The 16,865-nt window shown below is 41.5% G+C and overlaps 1 long non-coding RNA gene across 1 annotated transcript in view; it reads right to left on the bottom strand.

The window, feature by feature from the left end:
• Positions 1-1,196: 1,196 nt before the first annotated feature.
• Positions 1,197-16,865, bottom strand: part of LOC129564511 (uncharacterized) — a 35,827-nt gene continuing 20,158 nt past the window's right edge. Inside the window, exon 3 of the long non-coding RNA XR_008687501.2 lies at positions 1,197-1,248. This is a non-coding gene — a long non-coding RNA (uncharacterized LOC129564511). The remainder of the gene's footprint in view (positions 1,249-16,865) is intronic.

The following is a 16,865-nucleotide window of genomic DNA, read 5'->3' as shown; positions in this document are numbered from 1 at the left end:
CACAACTCACTTCTGTCCCTTCACAGGTACAGAGGACTCTGGGCTTGGGCCGTGTGACTTTCATGATCAATGGGATGTTAGAAAACATGATGCAGGCAGAGACTTGAATAAGTCTTTGTACAAGAAACATATACCCTCTTGAAACTGAGCCACCATGCTGTTAAGAAAACCAAACTAACCTACTAGCCAATGAGAAGCCATCTGAAGGAAAACTATGGCATTCTTGTTGACCAACACCAGCTTCCAGATACATGAATGAAACCATCTTGGATATATCAGCCCCAACAGAGGTCCCAGATGATTGCAGCTGCTAAATGAGAGACTAAGCTGAATGAGTGACCTTAGCCAATATCACTCAGAGCAAGAAAACCAGCTATGTCTAGCTCATTCATAGATAGTTATGAGAGATAATAAATGGTTGCTGTTTTTAGGCACTTGGTTTTAGAGCACCAGAGAAATGATGAGTACATTTTGGTGTCATCTCTATTCCTCACAGAATTTAATTCTTGGTCATATTTGATTACAACCGAGACACTGGCTCTTTTGGAAAAGTCAAAGTATGAGCATCCAGAAGCTTTCTCATCTTCCAAAACCTTTGAACTGATGCAAGTTAAGCTTTCAATTGAAAGCTGTTTCTAAGAAGGTTCTGGGCAAGGGTGATACCTGGAATGCCTTTGAAGCCTTGGCTCGATCTGTTAAATACAAGTGGTGGTTAAGGTGGGGACCATGACACTTTGCTTGCTTTGATTTCCTTCTCCTAGCATCTGTTTGGCTCTCTAGGCTCACATTCTCTCATATGCTTTCTCTTTCACGTGCTTGTTTGCCTTTCCCTCTGCATAGGTTCACCTCCAGGCCTCCAGTGGCTAACAGAAGACAAAGATGTATGCACCTTTTTATTTTCTGCTTTTGGCTACTATATATAAAGATGGAATTTTCCATGTGGAAAATGCTTAAAGAGATGGGAATACCAGACCACCTGACCTGCCTCCTAAGAAATTTGTATGCAGGTCAAGAAGCAACAGTTAGAACGGGATATGGAACAACAGACTGGTTCTAAATCAGGAAAGCTTTGGTACATATACACAATGGAGTATTATTCAGCCGTTAAAAAGAATACATTTGAATCAGTTCTAATGAGGTGGATGAAACTGGAGCCTATTATACAGAGTGAAGTAAGCCAGAAAGAAAAACACCAATACAGCATACTAACGCGTATATATGGAATTTAGAAAGATGCAAATGATAACCCTGTAAAAAAGAAGAAAAAAAAAATAAATCAGGAAAGGAGTACATTAAGGCTATATATTGCCACCCTGCTTATTTAACTTATATGCAAAATACATAGTGTGAAATGCCGGGCTGGATGAAGCACAAGCTGGAATCAAGATTGCTGGGAGAAATATTAATAACTTCAGATATGCAGATGACACCACCACCCTTATGGCAGAAAGTGAAGAAGAAATAAAGAGCCTCTTGATGAAAGTGAAAGAGGAGAGTGAAAAAGTTGGCTTAAAGCTCAACATTCAGAAAACTAAGATCATGGCATCCAATCCCATCACTTCATGACAAATAGATGGGGAAACTATGGAAACAGTGACAGACTTTATTTTTTGGGAGCTCCAGAATTAAATTAAATTTAAATTAAATTAAAAGATGATTGCTCCTTGAGAGAAAAGCAATGACCAACCTAGACAGCATACTGAAAAGCAGAGACATTACTTTGCCAACAAAGGTCCATCTAGTCAAAGCTATGGTTTTTCCAGTAGTCATGTATGGATGTGAGAGTTGGACTACAAAGAAAGTACTGGACTGAAGAATTGATGCTTTTGATCTGTGGTGTTGGAGAAGACTCTTGAGAGTCCCTTGGACTGCAAGGAGATCAAACCAGTCAATCCTCAAGGAAATCAGTCCTGAATATTCATTGGAAGGACTGATGCTGAAGCTGAACTCCAATACTTTGGCCACCTGATGAGAGGAACGGACTCATTGGAGAAGACTTGATGCTGGGAAAGATTGAAGGCGGGAGGAGAAGGGGACGACAGAGGATGAGATGGTTGGATGGCATCACCGACTTGATGGACATGAGTTTGAGTAAGCTCCAGGAGTTGGCAATCGACAGGGAAGCCCCTGGTGTGCTGCAGTCCATGGGGTCGCAAATAGTCAGACATGACTGAGCGACAGAACTGAACATAAAGATGGAAAAAATATGAATAATGACAAAAATGAACTCAATGGCACATATCCACTATTGATGCTATGTATAAAATAGATAACTAATGAGAACCTATTGTACAGCACAGGGAATGCTACTCAGTGCTCTGCGGTGACCTAAATGGGAAGGAAATCCAAAAAAGAGTGGTTAGATGTATATGTATGACTGATTCACTTTGTTCTACAGTAGATACTATCATAACATTGTAAAACAGCGGCACTCTAATAAAAATTAATTTTAAAAAAGTGAAGTCAGTGTAATCACAATTATGTTCAATATTGTGTTCAATTATGGTTAGAAATTATGCATTACATTTATGATAATGGGGCAATGGCTTTTCAAGTGCTCCATTCACACATTCATATCAAACAAAGAAAAGAAAATTGCTTTAGTGACTTTCTGAAAAGTCCCATGCTGCTGCTGCTGCTAAGTCATTTCAGTCATGTCCGACTCTGTGTGACCCCATAGACGTACGTCCCTGGGATTCTCCAGGCAAGAACACTGGAGTGGGTTGCCATTTCCTTCTCCAATGTGTGAAAGTGAAAGTGAAATCGCTCAGTCGTGTCCGACCCTTAGCGACCCCATGGACTACAGCCTACCAGGCTCCTCCATCCATGGGATTTTCTAGGCAATAGTACTGGAGTGGCTTGCCATTGCCTTCTCCGGAAAAGTCCCATAGTAGGCATAAAATACACGTTTGGATGAAGGAATTCACTAGTCTCAGTGAGATTACTGATTCATTTGCTGATTCTTTGACAAAAATGTGTGCTCTTGAAAAGAAAAGGTAATTTTACAGTTTGTTTGTCTAAGCTCCCTATTTAAAGCATCACTAGGAACAAAGCTAGTGGAGGTGATGGAATTCCAGTTGAGTTTTTTCCTGAAAGATGCTGTGAAATTGCTGCATTCAATATGCCAGCACATTTGGAAAACTCAGCAGTGGCCACAGGACTGGAAAAGTTCAGTCTTCATTCCAATCCCAAATAAAGGCAATGCCAAAGAATGCTCAAACTACCGCACAATCACACGCATCTCACATGCCTGTAAAGTCATGCTCAAAATTCTCCAAGCCAGGCTTCAGCAATATGTGAACCGTGAACTTCCAGATGTTCAAGCTGGTTTTAGAAAAGGCAGAGGAACCAGAGATCAAATTGCCAACATCTGCTGGATCATGGAAAAAGCAAGAGAGTTCCAGAAAAACATCTATTTCTGCTTTATTGACTATGCCAAAACCATTGACTGTGTGGATCACAATAAACTGTGGAAAATTTTGAAAGAGATGGGAATACCAGACCATCTGACCTGCCTCTTGAGAAACCTGCATGCAGGTCAGAAAGCAACAGTTAGAACTGGACATGGAACAACAGACTGGTTCCAAATAGGAAAAGGAATATGTCAAGGCTGTATATTGTCACCCTGCTTATTTAACTTATATACAGAGTACATCATGAGAAACGCTGGGCTGGAAGAAGCACAAGCTGGAATCAAGATTGCCGGGAGAAATATCAATAACCTCAGATATGCAGATGACACCACCCTTATGGCAGAAAGTGAAGAGGAACTCAAAAGCCTCTTGATGAAAGTGAAAGAGCAGAGTGAAAATTTTGGCTTGAAGCTCAACATTCAGAAAACAAAGATCATGGCATCTGGTCCCATCACTTCATGGGAAATAGATGGGGAAACAGTGGAAACAGTGTCAGATTTTATTTTTGGGGGCTCCAAAATCACTGCAGATGCTGATTGCAGCCATGAAATTAAAAGACGCTTACTCCTTGGAAGGAAAGTTATGGCCAACCTAGATAGCGTATTAAAAAGCAGAGACATTACTTTGCCAACAAGTTCCATCTAGTCAAGGCTATGGTTTTTCCAGTGGTCATGTATGGATGTGAGAGTTGGACTGTGAAGAAAGCTGATCACAGAAGAATTGATGCTTCTGAACTGTGGTGTTGGAGAAGACTCTTGAGAGTCCCTTGGACTGCAAGGAGATCCAACCAGTCCATTCTAAAGGAGATCAGTCCTGGGTGTTCATTGGAAGGACTGATGCTAAAGCTGAAACTCCAATACTTTGGCCACCTCATGTGTCCAGTTGACTCACTGGAAAAGACTCTGATGCTGGGAGGGATTGGGGCAGGAAGAGAAGGGGACGACAGAGAATGAGAAGGCTGGATGGCATCACCGACTCAATGGACATGAGTTTGAGTGAACTCCGGAAGCTGGTGATGGACAGGGAGGGTTGGCGTACTGTGATTCATGGGGTCACAAAGAGTCAGACATGACTGAGCGACTGAACTGAACTGAGGGAAAAAATGGAGGAAAACCTATCATTTATCACTCAGTAATGGCATGTAAGAAAAGAGGAACAATGATGTTAAATGAAGTATATTCATTGTTCTTTTAATGGGAAACTATTTATTTTTTAAATATTCCACTAAAGTCATCTGTGTCTTTTGGGAAATTTATATGAAAAGAAACATATGTATGTGTGTATGTATTTAAATTTTTTTGGCCTCACCCCTTGGCATATGGGATCTTTGTTACCTGACCAGGGATTCCCATACCCCCTGCATTAGAAGCAAAGAGTCTTAATTACTGGACCACCAGGGAAGTCCCTGGATTTATTTTTTAATTAAAGGATTGGAAATATCTTTTCAGATTATCTAGCTCAACTGAATTTATTAGAGTAGGAGAAAATAAAGGTTGCTTGTCCAAGGTCACTCAAACATATGAGGTTGGTTACCAAGTACTGAGATGCACATGTGTGTCTTATGTGTGTCTGCTCAGTCATGTCCAACTCTTTGTGACCCCATGGACTAAAACCCACCAGGCTCCTCTGTCCATGGGATTCTCCAGGTAAGAATACTGGAGTAGGTTGCTATTCCCTTCTCCAATGAATTTATTACTATTCATGAAAAAAGAACTCAGAGTATAAGCCAACCTACAAGGAATCAATAGTACTATTTTCCCAAAATACTGCAAACATATAAACATTATATATATAAACGAGTAATCACTGAAAAAAAATTGTGGCCTCTTTCCAGAGTCATTCTACCATACTTTTTGTTCTCCATTCTCCCAAGGCCCCATTTCTCATGACTACAAAAACCAGTCTTCATCTCTGTCACCAGTCTCTCTCCATTATAGAATGAGTAATTAAAAACCGCACAGGAACACCGGATGCTGGTGAGGATGTGGGGCAGTGGGAACTCTCATTCACTGCTGGTGGGAATGCAAATAGTACAGCCACTTTGGAAGACAGAATGGCAGTTTCTTACAAAACTAAACATACTCTTACCACTGGACTCAGCAATTGTACTCCTTAGTATTTACCCAGAAAAGCTGAAGACTTATATCTACACAAAAACCTGCAGCAGATGTTTACAGCAGTTTTATTCATAACTGCCAAAACTTGGAAGCCATCAAGATGTCCTTCAGTAGGTGAATGGATAAGTGAACTATGGTACACGCAGATGAGAATAGTATTCAGTGCTAAAAAAGAAATGAGCTATCAAGCCATGAAGAGACATGGAAGGATCATAAATGGATATTGCTAAGTGAGAGCAAGCAATATGATTTCACATATAGGACAATCTGGAAAAGGCAAAACTATGAAGACAATAAAAAGATCAATGCTGGCCAGGGGCTTGTGGGGTGGGGATGTGTGGGGATGAATAGGTAGAGTACAGAAGATTTTTAGGTTGGTGTAACTACTCAACCTGCTTATTTAACTTATATGCAGAGTACATCATGAGGAAAGCTGGGCTGGAAGAAGCACAAGCTGGAATCAAGATTTCCGGGAGAAATATCAATAACCTCAGATATGCAGATGACACCACCCTTATGGCAGAAAGTGAAGAGGAACTCAAAAGCCTCTTGATGAAAGTGAAAGAGCAGAGTGAAAATTTTGGCTTGAAGCTCAACATTCAGAAAACGAAGATCATGGCATCTGGTCCCATCACTTCATGGGAAATAGATGGGGAAACAGTGGAAACAGTGTCAGATTTTATTTTTGGGGGCTCCAAAATCACTGCAGATGCTGATTGCAGCCATGAAATTAAAAGATGCTTACTCCTTGGAAGGAAAGTTATGACCAACCTAGATAGCGTATTAAAAAACAGAGACATTACTTTGCCAACCAAGGTCCGTCTAGTCAAGGCTATGGTTTTTCCCGTGGTCATGTATGGATGTGAGAGTTGGACTGTGAAGAAAGCTGATCGCCGAAGAATTGATGCTTTTGAACTGTGGTGCTGGAGAAGACTCTTGAGAGTCCCTTGGACTGCAAGGAGATCCAACCAGTCCATTCTAAAGGAGATCAGTCCTGGGTGTTCATTGGAAGGACTGATGCTAAAGCTGAAACTGCAATACTTTGGCCACCTCATGTGATGAGTTGACTCACTGGAAAAGAGTCTGATGCTAGGAGGGATTGGGGGTGGGAGGAGAAGGGGACGACAGAGAATGAGGTGGCTGGATGGCATCACCGACTCAATGGACATGAGTTTGAGTGAACTCCGGGAGTTGGTGATGGACAGGGAGGCCTGGAGTGCTGTGATTCATGGGGTCGCAAAGAGTCAGACACGACTGAGCGACTGAACTGAACTGAACTACTCTGTATTGATACTATAATGGTAGATACGTGTCATTATACATTTGTCTAAACACATAGAATGTAAACATTAAGAGCAAACCCTACTGTAATCTATGGACTGTGAGTGATAATGATGGGCCAATGTAGGTTCATCAGTTGTAACAAATGTAGCACTCTGGTAGTGGATGTTGATAATGGGGGAGGCCATATAGGAATTCTCTATCCTTCCTGTTCAATTTTGTTGTGAATTCAAAACTGCTCTAAAAATAAAATCTCTTTTAAAGAAACTAGAAATACTTCTAATAGATATGGATGGTTCTGTCCCTACTTATCCTCCTCAGCTGACTACATTACTGGGCATTACTTTGTTTGAGAATCACCACTTCCCCCCCCCCCCATTGCCATTTCGATTCTCTGGTCTTGACCTCCTTTACTACTTTATTTTATTTATTGCTGCACCACATAGGTAGTGGGATCTTATTCACCCAACCAAGGATTGAACCCATGCCCCTGCAGTGGAAGCTCGGAGTCCTAACCACTGGACTGCCAGGGAATTCCTTCAATCTCCTTTACTTTCAACCACATTGCTTGCATTGGTGTATTTTCTTGCTTATGATAAAATGAATGTTTTAGAATTCCTTTTAGTTGTATTTTAATGCTGTTGTTCAGTCGCTAAGTTGTGTCTGAGGCTGTTGCAACCCCATGGGCTGTAGGCTGCCAGGCTCTTCTGTCCATGGGATTTCCCAGGCAAAAATACTAGAGTGGGTTGCCATTTCCTTTTCCATGTATTTTAATAAGCTTATGAATTTAATACTTTTTTTTTAAAGCTAAGGCTATTTTAAATATTTTGTGAAAACTGGCACAAGATGGAATCACTAACTTCTGGAGGACAGAGGGTATTTTCCTTCTTTTAAGAACAGTTGATGATATAGGATGCTCATGGCTGGTGTACTGGGATGAACCAGAGGGATGGGATGGGGAGGGAGGTGGGAGGGGGGTTCAAGATGGGGAACACATGTACACCCGGGGTGGATTCATGTCAATGTATGGCAAAACCAATACAATATTGTAAAGTAAAAAAAAAAAAAAGAAATAAAAGAGATCAATAAAGATAAAAAAAAAAAAAAAGAACAGTTTGGTCCCTAAATCCTTGCTCTTCAGGAGATTTCAAGAATATTTTGTACTTCCATTTTCAAATATACCTCAACTTTTCCTCTCCCCTTTATGCCCTTTCCCCCGGTTGCTGGTTCATGACACTAAAGTCCACAAATGGAAATTCTTTCTTTTTAATTCATGTCTGGCTGTCTGGAAATGATGGTGATGTCACAATCTTTGGTTAGGCAACCTAGCAAAGAGGAACCTGGTTAAAGGGAAGATAACTTCTATCTGTAAATTAGCATTTGTACAATGAAAAAACCATCAGTTTCTCAGTTCAGGACTTCGTCTTCTTTTGGACGAGGTGATAGGACATCTCTGCCCATTAAAGAGAACTTGCTTTGATGTAATGCCAATGTCCAGATCCTTTGAAATGCCTACGTATTCTGCAGGTGACAGAGTCCACATTGCTTCATCTTTTAGTCATTGCCAGTCAACAAATCTCACAGATAAGGACACCCAGACTGGCATATGTGTTCAGAAATAGAGAACAGAGTGATCACTTCGAACTCATGATTCACAGCTACGTGGTTACAAAGTTTAAAGGAACAAACCCCATTTCAAGTGAGGGTTTGGTGCCTTCTTCAGTACCCTCAGTGAAATGTTTTGCAGTAGAATAGCTTTTCCTTCTATAATTGTGTTTATTATTTGGGAGCCTTCTCTGCTAACAAATATAAGAGAGCTTGTGACATGGATTGCATTCAGGAAAGACTATTTTCAATTTTTTGATTTTCCCAGTTTAATTCTACTGATACTCTTTTTTTCTAAAGAAGAAAAGGCAGATCATATATTCCAATCAGAATGAAAATACTCAGATACTTGTATATTTTATAACTATTTTTCTTTTTTGAAAAAATTGAGGTATAACTGACAACATATTAGTTTCAAGTGTATAACACAACGATTTGACACCTGCAGACACTGTAACATGATCACCACAGTAAGTCCAGTCACTTTCCATCACCATAAAAAGTTACTAAAATAATGTTTTTCTTGTGATGAGAACTTTCAAGATCCAGGCTCCTGGCAACCTTCAAACACGCGGAACACCACCACTGACTATTGTCACCATGCTGCTCACCATCCCCATGACTTGTGCTTTTTACAACTGGCAGTCTGTACCTTAGACCCCCTTTACCCTCACCCACCCCCAAACCTTCCTCACTCCTGGCAACCACCATGCTGTTCTCCACACCCATGAGTTTTGTTTTGTTTCTGTTTTACAGATACTACAAGTGAGTGACATCATATGGTATTTGTCTTTCTCTGTCTTACTTATTTCACTTAGGATAATGCCCTCAAGATCCATTCAGGATATCACAAATGGCAAGATTTCTTTTTCTTTTTTTGGCCATGCCTTGTGGGATCTTAGTTCGCCGACCAGGGAAGAAACTTGTGCCCCCTGCAATAGAAGCATGGACTCTTAATCGCTGGATCTCCAGGGAAGTCTCTACATTTAATTTTTTTTTTAATAGCTACTTAGACAAGTGTTTCTGTGGCTTTAGAGTCACACAAGTTTCTGAGTCAAAGTCTTGTTATGCAGGACAAGTTGTAGCAAATTGGAGGTTTTCTTAGACTCACCCCTTTAAAAATACCACTCTCCTGGCCTTTGGCTCTTGCTCACAGGCCCTTCTTTAGCAGTAGTCCCTTCTCTTTCCCCGCCCACTGTAGCTTGTTGTATGTGCTGCAATAATGGCTTCCAATGTGTTCACTCCTCCTTGTCTCCAAGCCCTTGCTTAGTCTCCATCACCCTAGGTCTACACTTGACCAGGCAACTTGCTTTGGCTAAGTGAGCAATAGGAACTATGACGAGCGGACACTTAAAACAAGCTTCTTCATTTGGGCCAGGGCTCCTTTGCTTGAAATGTCCCTGGTGGTCAAATGGTTAAGACTCCATGCTTCCAAGGAAGGGGGCACAGGTTCAATCCCTGGTCAGGGAACTATGATTTCACATGTCATGTGGTGCAGCCAAAAAAAAAAAAGGGAAAAGAAAAACCAGCCTAACAATCACCAGGGATGTGAGTGAGGCTATCCCAGAATGTCCAGCCTCAACCCAGCCAGCCTAGACCACCACAAGAGCCATCACAAATGTCCCAGTTATCACAAATAATCCACAGAACTGTGAGCTAACTAAAATATTTTGTTATTCTCAGCCCCTAAATTTCAAGATAATTTGTTTTGCAGCAAAAGGTACGTGACACACAGTCTCAATCAGTTTGATTTTCTATCATGTGAGAGAATACCGATTACACAACTGGTTACTCATATTTCCTCTTTTTCCATTTTGGACAATATCTTAGTCCAGTTCTTTAGTTCCAAGGAACAAAAGCCACCTAAATTAGCTAAAAATAAAACTCTGTGTGTATATATGTGTGTGTGCGCAGGTGCACAAGTGAATATGCTAAGTGGGAGGTAAGTGATGGTTTTAATGACAAAACAGACAACTTCTTATACACAAGACCTGCAGCTCAATCAGGCCTTATGTTTGCTGGTGCCGAGAAGCCTCTGAGAACTGAGTCTACTCTAATTTTCATTTTTTTGGCCTCTCTGGGACTCTTCTCTGAAACTCTTTGAGCATCTGCTCTGTTTTCCTACTTAAAGATCAGCTTTCTCTGTTTATTCATCAAGTGGTACAGGGCTCCAAATGACACCTCAGTCTCCATGTATAGAAGACTCCATTGTTTTTTTTTATTTTTTAAGATTTCTTTTGATGTGGTCCATTTTAAAAGTCTTTATTGAATTTGTTACAATATTGCTTCTGTTTTATGTTTTGGATTTTTGGCCACGAGGCATGTGGGATCTTAGTTCCCCAGCCAGGGATCAAACCTGCACACCCCTGCACTGAAAGGCAAAGTCTTAATCACTGGACCACCAGGGAAGTCCCTCTGTTGCTTACTCACTGCAATCTTTTACAAACTCTCAAAAATTTAATTGACCCTGGACTTCTCTGGTGGTCCAGTGGTTAAGAATCCACCTGCCAATGCAGGGGACACAGGTTCGATCCCTGGTCTGGGAAGATCCCACATGCTGAGGATCAACTAAACCCGTGTGCCACAACTACTGAGCCTGCCCTTTAGAGCTTGGGAACCCCAACTACTGTTGGGTGCCACAACTTGAGCCCACGTGCCCTAGAGCCCATGCTCCTCAACAAGCCAAGCCACCACAACGAGAAGCCCATGGACCACAACTGGAGAACAGGCCCTGCTCGTCACAACTAGAGAAATCCTATGGGTAGCAACGAAGACCCAGCACAACTAAAAAATTATTTTTTAATTGACTCAATTCATTTGCCTTCTGCTTATGAGTCAGCTTCCCGTTAATCAAGTGATCACCCTGATCTAGTCACAGTGGTGACATGGGACAGATAGGTTGGGCAAGAACTCTTGTGCATCTACTGGTTGATGTGGGTTCTGCTGATCTAAGCTAGGCTGGGCTACGTGCCCCTGCTTCAGGCTGTGGCAGCCTGGGTGGCCCTTTTTTGCACTGCTGGTTGTGTATTGTGTGTGCAAAGTTGTTTCAGTCGTGTCCAAGTCTTTGCAACCCTACAGACTGCAGCCCGTGGGCTCCTCTGTCCATAGGATTCTCCAGGCAAGAATACTGGAGTGGGTTACCGTGCCCTTCTTCAGGGGATCTTCCCAACCCAGGGATCGAACCTGCGTCTCTTGTGTCTCTGGCATTTGCAGGCAGGTTCTTTACCACTAGCACCACCTGGAAAGCCTGGTTGTGTATTAGATAGGCTCTACTCCACATATACTCTTTCCTTCTTTGTTTCAGTGAGATACCTTGTTCTGAGGCATGTTTATCTTCTGGAGAGGGCAAAAGTGCAGGGGAACAAATGGAAATGTGCAAGGCTTATTAAGGGTAGGCTCAAAACTGTCACACTGGTACCTCCATCCAGATAGCATTCATCAAAGCAAGTTACATGACGCCCAAGGTCAAGGGACAGAGAAATCCACTCCACCCATGATGAGACCATGACAAGTGTCTGTTTACAGGGAGGGCTGAAGAACTGGAATCAGCAATGCAATCAGATATATCTTCCTCTTTCCACACCTTTGAGATGCTCATCATTGGACCAGCAGAGATGGCAGCGGTGGTGATGAATGGTGAAGAGCGGGAAGACATAGGTCCAGGGGTTAGAGGAACTAGTCTATAGGAATCGCTTCTAAAATTGTTAGCAGTCAAAATGACACAGTTTAAAGGGACATGGTAGATATGGGCTTGCTCTGGATCAATACTATTATTCCAGGAGATCCAATGTGGTACCATAGTTGCAATCTCCAGGCCATGGCATGACCCTACTGGAGAGGGCCAGCCAAGTTTCCCTTTTCCCTGGAATGAGAAAACTGCTGTGCACATCAGGAAAGCAACACAGATATATACAGTCATACAGCTGACTGACACAGAAGAGGTCAGAGCTGAAGTGGCAGCATGACAGCAAGCACTGGCCCAAGGCTAATAGCACAGGACTACTTCAGGCCCCGGGCTTCCCAGGTGACTCAGTGGTAAAGATTCTGCCTGCCAATGCAGCAGACGTGAGTTGGATCCCTGGTCCGGGAAGATCCCCTGAAGAAGGAAACAGCAACCTACTCCAGTATCCTTGCCTGCAAAATCCATGGACAGGAGAGACTGGCTGGCTACAGACCACAGGGTTGCAAAGAGTTGGACACGATTGAGCGACTGAGCATGCACTTTAGGCCCCAGAAGGTTTACTTTGGTCAGGCTTGGCTAGGGCCAGAGATGAGAAGTTATTGAAGTCCCGAAGGCCTGGCAAGGAGAACAAATGGACTAATTCTGCTAGCTCACAAGGTTCTTTCTGTCTTATAAACCCTCTGCCTCCAGTGCCCAGCCTGCTATACAGCTTGTCTAAATGATTCAGTTGGGAAGTATCATGTTCCACCTTATCTGTTTCTTACTTGTCATGTGTGGGTCGTGTGGAAAATCACATGACTGTTTAAAATGATAAAAATCAGAGCAGGCCTACGTCCATGTAGTTGGTTCTGATTTTTTAAGGAACAGAAATTAGGGTAACAAAGTCAAAAGACCCAGTAGGTGTAAACAGGTGGTAGGAAGAAGAGGCAATAAAACCCAGAAATCATTAGTCAGGGTTCACTCTGATAGGCCCACAAGAGGCTCCCAATACAAGAGAGTTCCTAATGGTGAAAAGAGCCTGTGCCCTGACTATGTGTTAGGAGAAATGGGGGAGAAGCCTGTTTTGAGCCCTTAGAGGAAGAAATGGACATTGGCCAAGCAGCAGTGGGAACTCTTTACAACTTCCTCATCTCTGAATTCAGAGTAAGCTCCTATTCATTTCTGCAGTCTCATTCCCCACAACTTCCCCATCTGTACTCTACCCACTGCCAATGAGCATGCTTTCTGTTTCTCAAAGATGTCCTACTCTTTCCCTGTTCTGTGCCTCTGACTGGGCTGTTCTCATCATCTAGGATGCTGTCTTTCCAACTTTTACTGATCCAGTTATTCTCACCTTGTGATATCCACTGTCTCTAATTCTACTTCTTCCATGAAGTGGATTCCTCAAGCAAATGTGATCCGTTCTCATTTTAGCTTCCACAGGACATCTCACAGTCTGCCTTTTATTATTATTTTACGTGTACTTGTTTTATCCATCCTTTCTCTTGCCTGCCCTCTGTATTCAGTTCAGTTCAGTTGCTCAGTCGTGTCCGACTCTTTGCGACCCCATGAACTGCAGCACGCCAGGACTCCCTGTACATCACCAACTCCCAGAGTTCACTCAAACTCATGTCCATCAGGTTGGTGATGCTGTCTAACCATCTCATCCTCTGTTTTCCCCTTCTCCTCCTGCCCTCAATCTTTCCTAGCATCAGGGTCTTTTCAAATGAGTCAGCTCTTCGCATCAGGTGGCCAAAGTATTGGAGCTTCAGCTTTAGCATCAGTCCTTCCAATGAATATTCGGGGTTGATTTCCTTTAACATTGACTGGTTTGATCTCCCTGCAGTCCAAGAGACTCTCAAGAGTCTTCTCCAGCACCATCCTCTATTTTATCAGGACCTGTAAAGATGCTTATTCTCAAAGTCTCTGCCCTCAAAAGACTCTAGTTTGTCTGCTGCTGCTGCTGCTGCTAAGTCACTTCAGTCGTGTCCGACTCTGTGTGACCCCATAGACGGAAGCCCACCAGGCTCCCCTGTCCCTGGGATTCTCCAGGCAAGAACACTGGAGTGGGTTGCCATTTCCTTCTCCGATGTGTGAAAGTGAAAAGTGAAAGTGAAGTCGCTCAGTCGTGTCCGACCCTTAGCGGCCCCATGGACTCCAGCCTACCAGGCTCCTCCATCCATGGGATTTTCTAGGCAATAGTACTGGAGTGGCTTGCCATTGCCTTCTCCGCTAGTTTGTCTAGAGGAAGATATAAACAGATGACCGGGGATTGAACATATGGTAAAGATTAAACAGAAGGGAGTGTAAGTACTATGCATCCTGTAAGAAGGGAACACTAACCAGCCTTCAGGAGTCAGAATGCAGAGGGTAAAGGGCAGAAGTCATTCAAGCAGAGTTGGCAGCATATGCAGAGACCCTGGGATTATTCACAAATTTCTGTAAGAAGCAGTGCATTAAATATTTATATTTAGATCTTGGAAAATTAATGACCCAAATGTATCAATTATATAAAAACTTTGTCACATCTTCTGGCAACCTTCAATAAGCTATCAGTCACTGCAATTTAAAAATGAGGAAACCAGGCCCAGGGTTCAAATGATCAACCTGGTGTCAATCAAATTCAAAGTAGCAGAGTAAGGGTGACAATACAGATCTTCTGATGCCAGGGTCATGCTCTTTCCTCTACATTCTGCCTCTCAGATCCAGCTCTTCTTGAAAGGAGAGAACTGGGCAAAAGATCAAGGAGAGGCTGGAGGATAAATGACATAACTTTCATGGTCTGAGCCCAAGACTAACTCTGCTTAATAATGTATAGGAAATCCAATGCTGGTAGTGGGTAGACCAGAGTGCCTTTTAATCCCTTTCCATGGACTCCTCTGCTTTCAATGGTTGGCACTGCTTTTCACACAGGTAATAAGAAGGGTGGTGGTGAAGGATGACCTCTAACCTACTTAAAGAACTGATATGCAAGCGGTGATGGTAGCCAACAAGAATGTCATAACATTCAAGTGTAAAGAATTACTTGGTAGTGGCACAAATCACCTGACTGAAATTCTAACATCAGTACAAATGACATCTCAATGGTGAATTTTGTTTTTTCTTAATAGGATACTACTATAAATCAAAGTTTCCACTTAAAATATACATGTGCATATACATGTATATGTGTGCATACATTCATAACATTTAAGTGGAGTAATATAGGTAGAATCTGAAGAGACTGCTGTAATTCCCCAAATTCCGGTCTCTACAGAGATCAGCACTGCCACCCTCTGTAAAAGGTGGAAACTGCAATTATCTAGTAATGATGGTGTATCATTAAATGTCAATTGTTTCCCTTATTAATAGCCTTGAATGATGGAATATCTGTGTTGGATAAAACCTTGGCGATCACACCTCATTTTCTACATTACAAATTAGATTCAGAGAAATTTGATGATTCTCCTGGGCAACACGTCTTTGGGATTTTCATATATGTGATACCATTTCATCACTGAAATCTCGAAAAGTAGACAGAATGAATGGTATTCAATTTTACAGATGGGAAAAAAAGAGCTCAAAGAGTTTAAGCCTTGCTTATGAGCATAAGAGTAATAAATGACTATGCCAGCATTTTAGTGCTTTTCCCTGTACCAGGTGACCCTTCATGAATTTCAATTGATCTGAAGGAAATGACAGTTAAGGAAAAACAATAATTAAAAATGGGCATTTACTGTTTTCTGATGCAAGATAATAAGGAGGTGGAAAGGGTTCTAGATTGGAATCTGAGACATTTCTAGCAGCTACTGGCCGAGTAACCTTTGGACTAACTTCTTACATGTGTTTGTCTCTGAAGTCACAAGTCCGGAATTTGACCTGTCTCTCAGGGTTAGTATGAAGCTCAAACGAATTAATTGCTGGGAAAATGCTGTGTAAACTAGAAAATGTTAACCGATTATATGGTGATTCCCAACAGACTACTAAACAGAACTTGATTACCTGTAAACTTTTTATGGAAAAACATTCTAACCAATGTTTTTATATAAAAAAAGACAACTGTAGGATTTGCTCTGTCAAAGTTTTAAATGATTGTCACAACTTTCTGGTGCTATCTTAAGCAGAGAAAACAGAACTATGAAGTAGAATAGATATAAAAAATAGACTAATAACATTTTAAGATGGCAATATATGGCAAGTCAAGTGACACAAAGTAATACAAATGAATCATTAATAAGTGTGCTGAAGAAAATGGACAGGAATATGAAGAAAAATTAATTTATCATGATATTTATATCATATCCTAAGTATATTTCAAATTAGTTGGTTAAATATTAAACAGCCATCATGAACAGAGCTAAAAGAAAATAGAATAATAAATCTTAAATTAATTGTGAAAGGGAGATAATTTCTTGATAATTAAATTCAGAAATATCTATGGTAAAATGCATAAAATAAGAAATGAAAAGTTTTCCCACAACAATGAATAATAAAGTGAAAACAACTGAGTGAGAAAGATATTTGTACTTGATATGCAGGAGTAAGAATTTCTGACCCAAAATATGTACGTAAGAGAGATACTGGTTTATAAAGGCAATAACTACTTTCCAATGCAAGCAGGATCAAAGAATATGAATGTACAGTTACATAAGAGGAAATATATGTAGTAATCAAATCTTATTCATTTATTTATTTTATTTTTGGTTGCACTACATCTTTGTTGTGGCGAGTGGGCTTAGCTGCTCCGTGGCATGGGGGATCTTAGTTCCCTGACCAGGAATCGAACCAACACCCCTTGCATTGGAAAGT

The sequence above is a fragment of the Moschus berezovskii genome, chromosome X (assembly GCF_049115385.1).
Source record: "Moschus berezovskii isolate FMDL1 chromosome X, NW_MosBer_1.0, whole genome shotgun sequence".
Taxonomy (NCBI): Eukaryota; Metazoa; Chordata; class Mammalia; order Artiodactyla; family Moschidae; genus Moschus; species Moschus berezovskii.
This window is presented reverse-complemented; position numbering and strand designations above follow the sequence as displayed.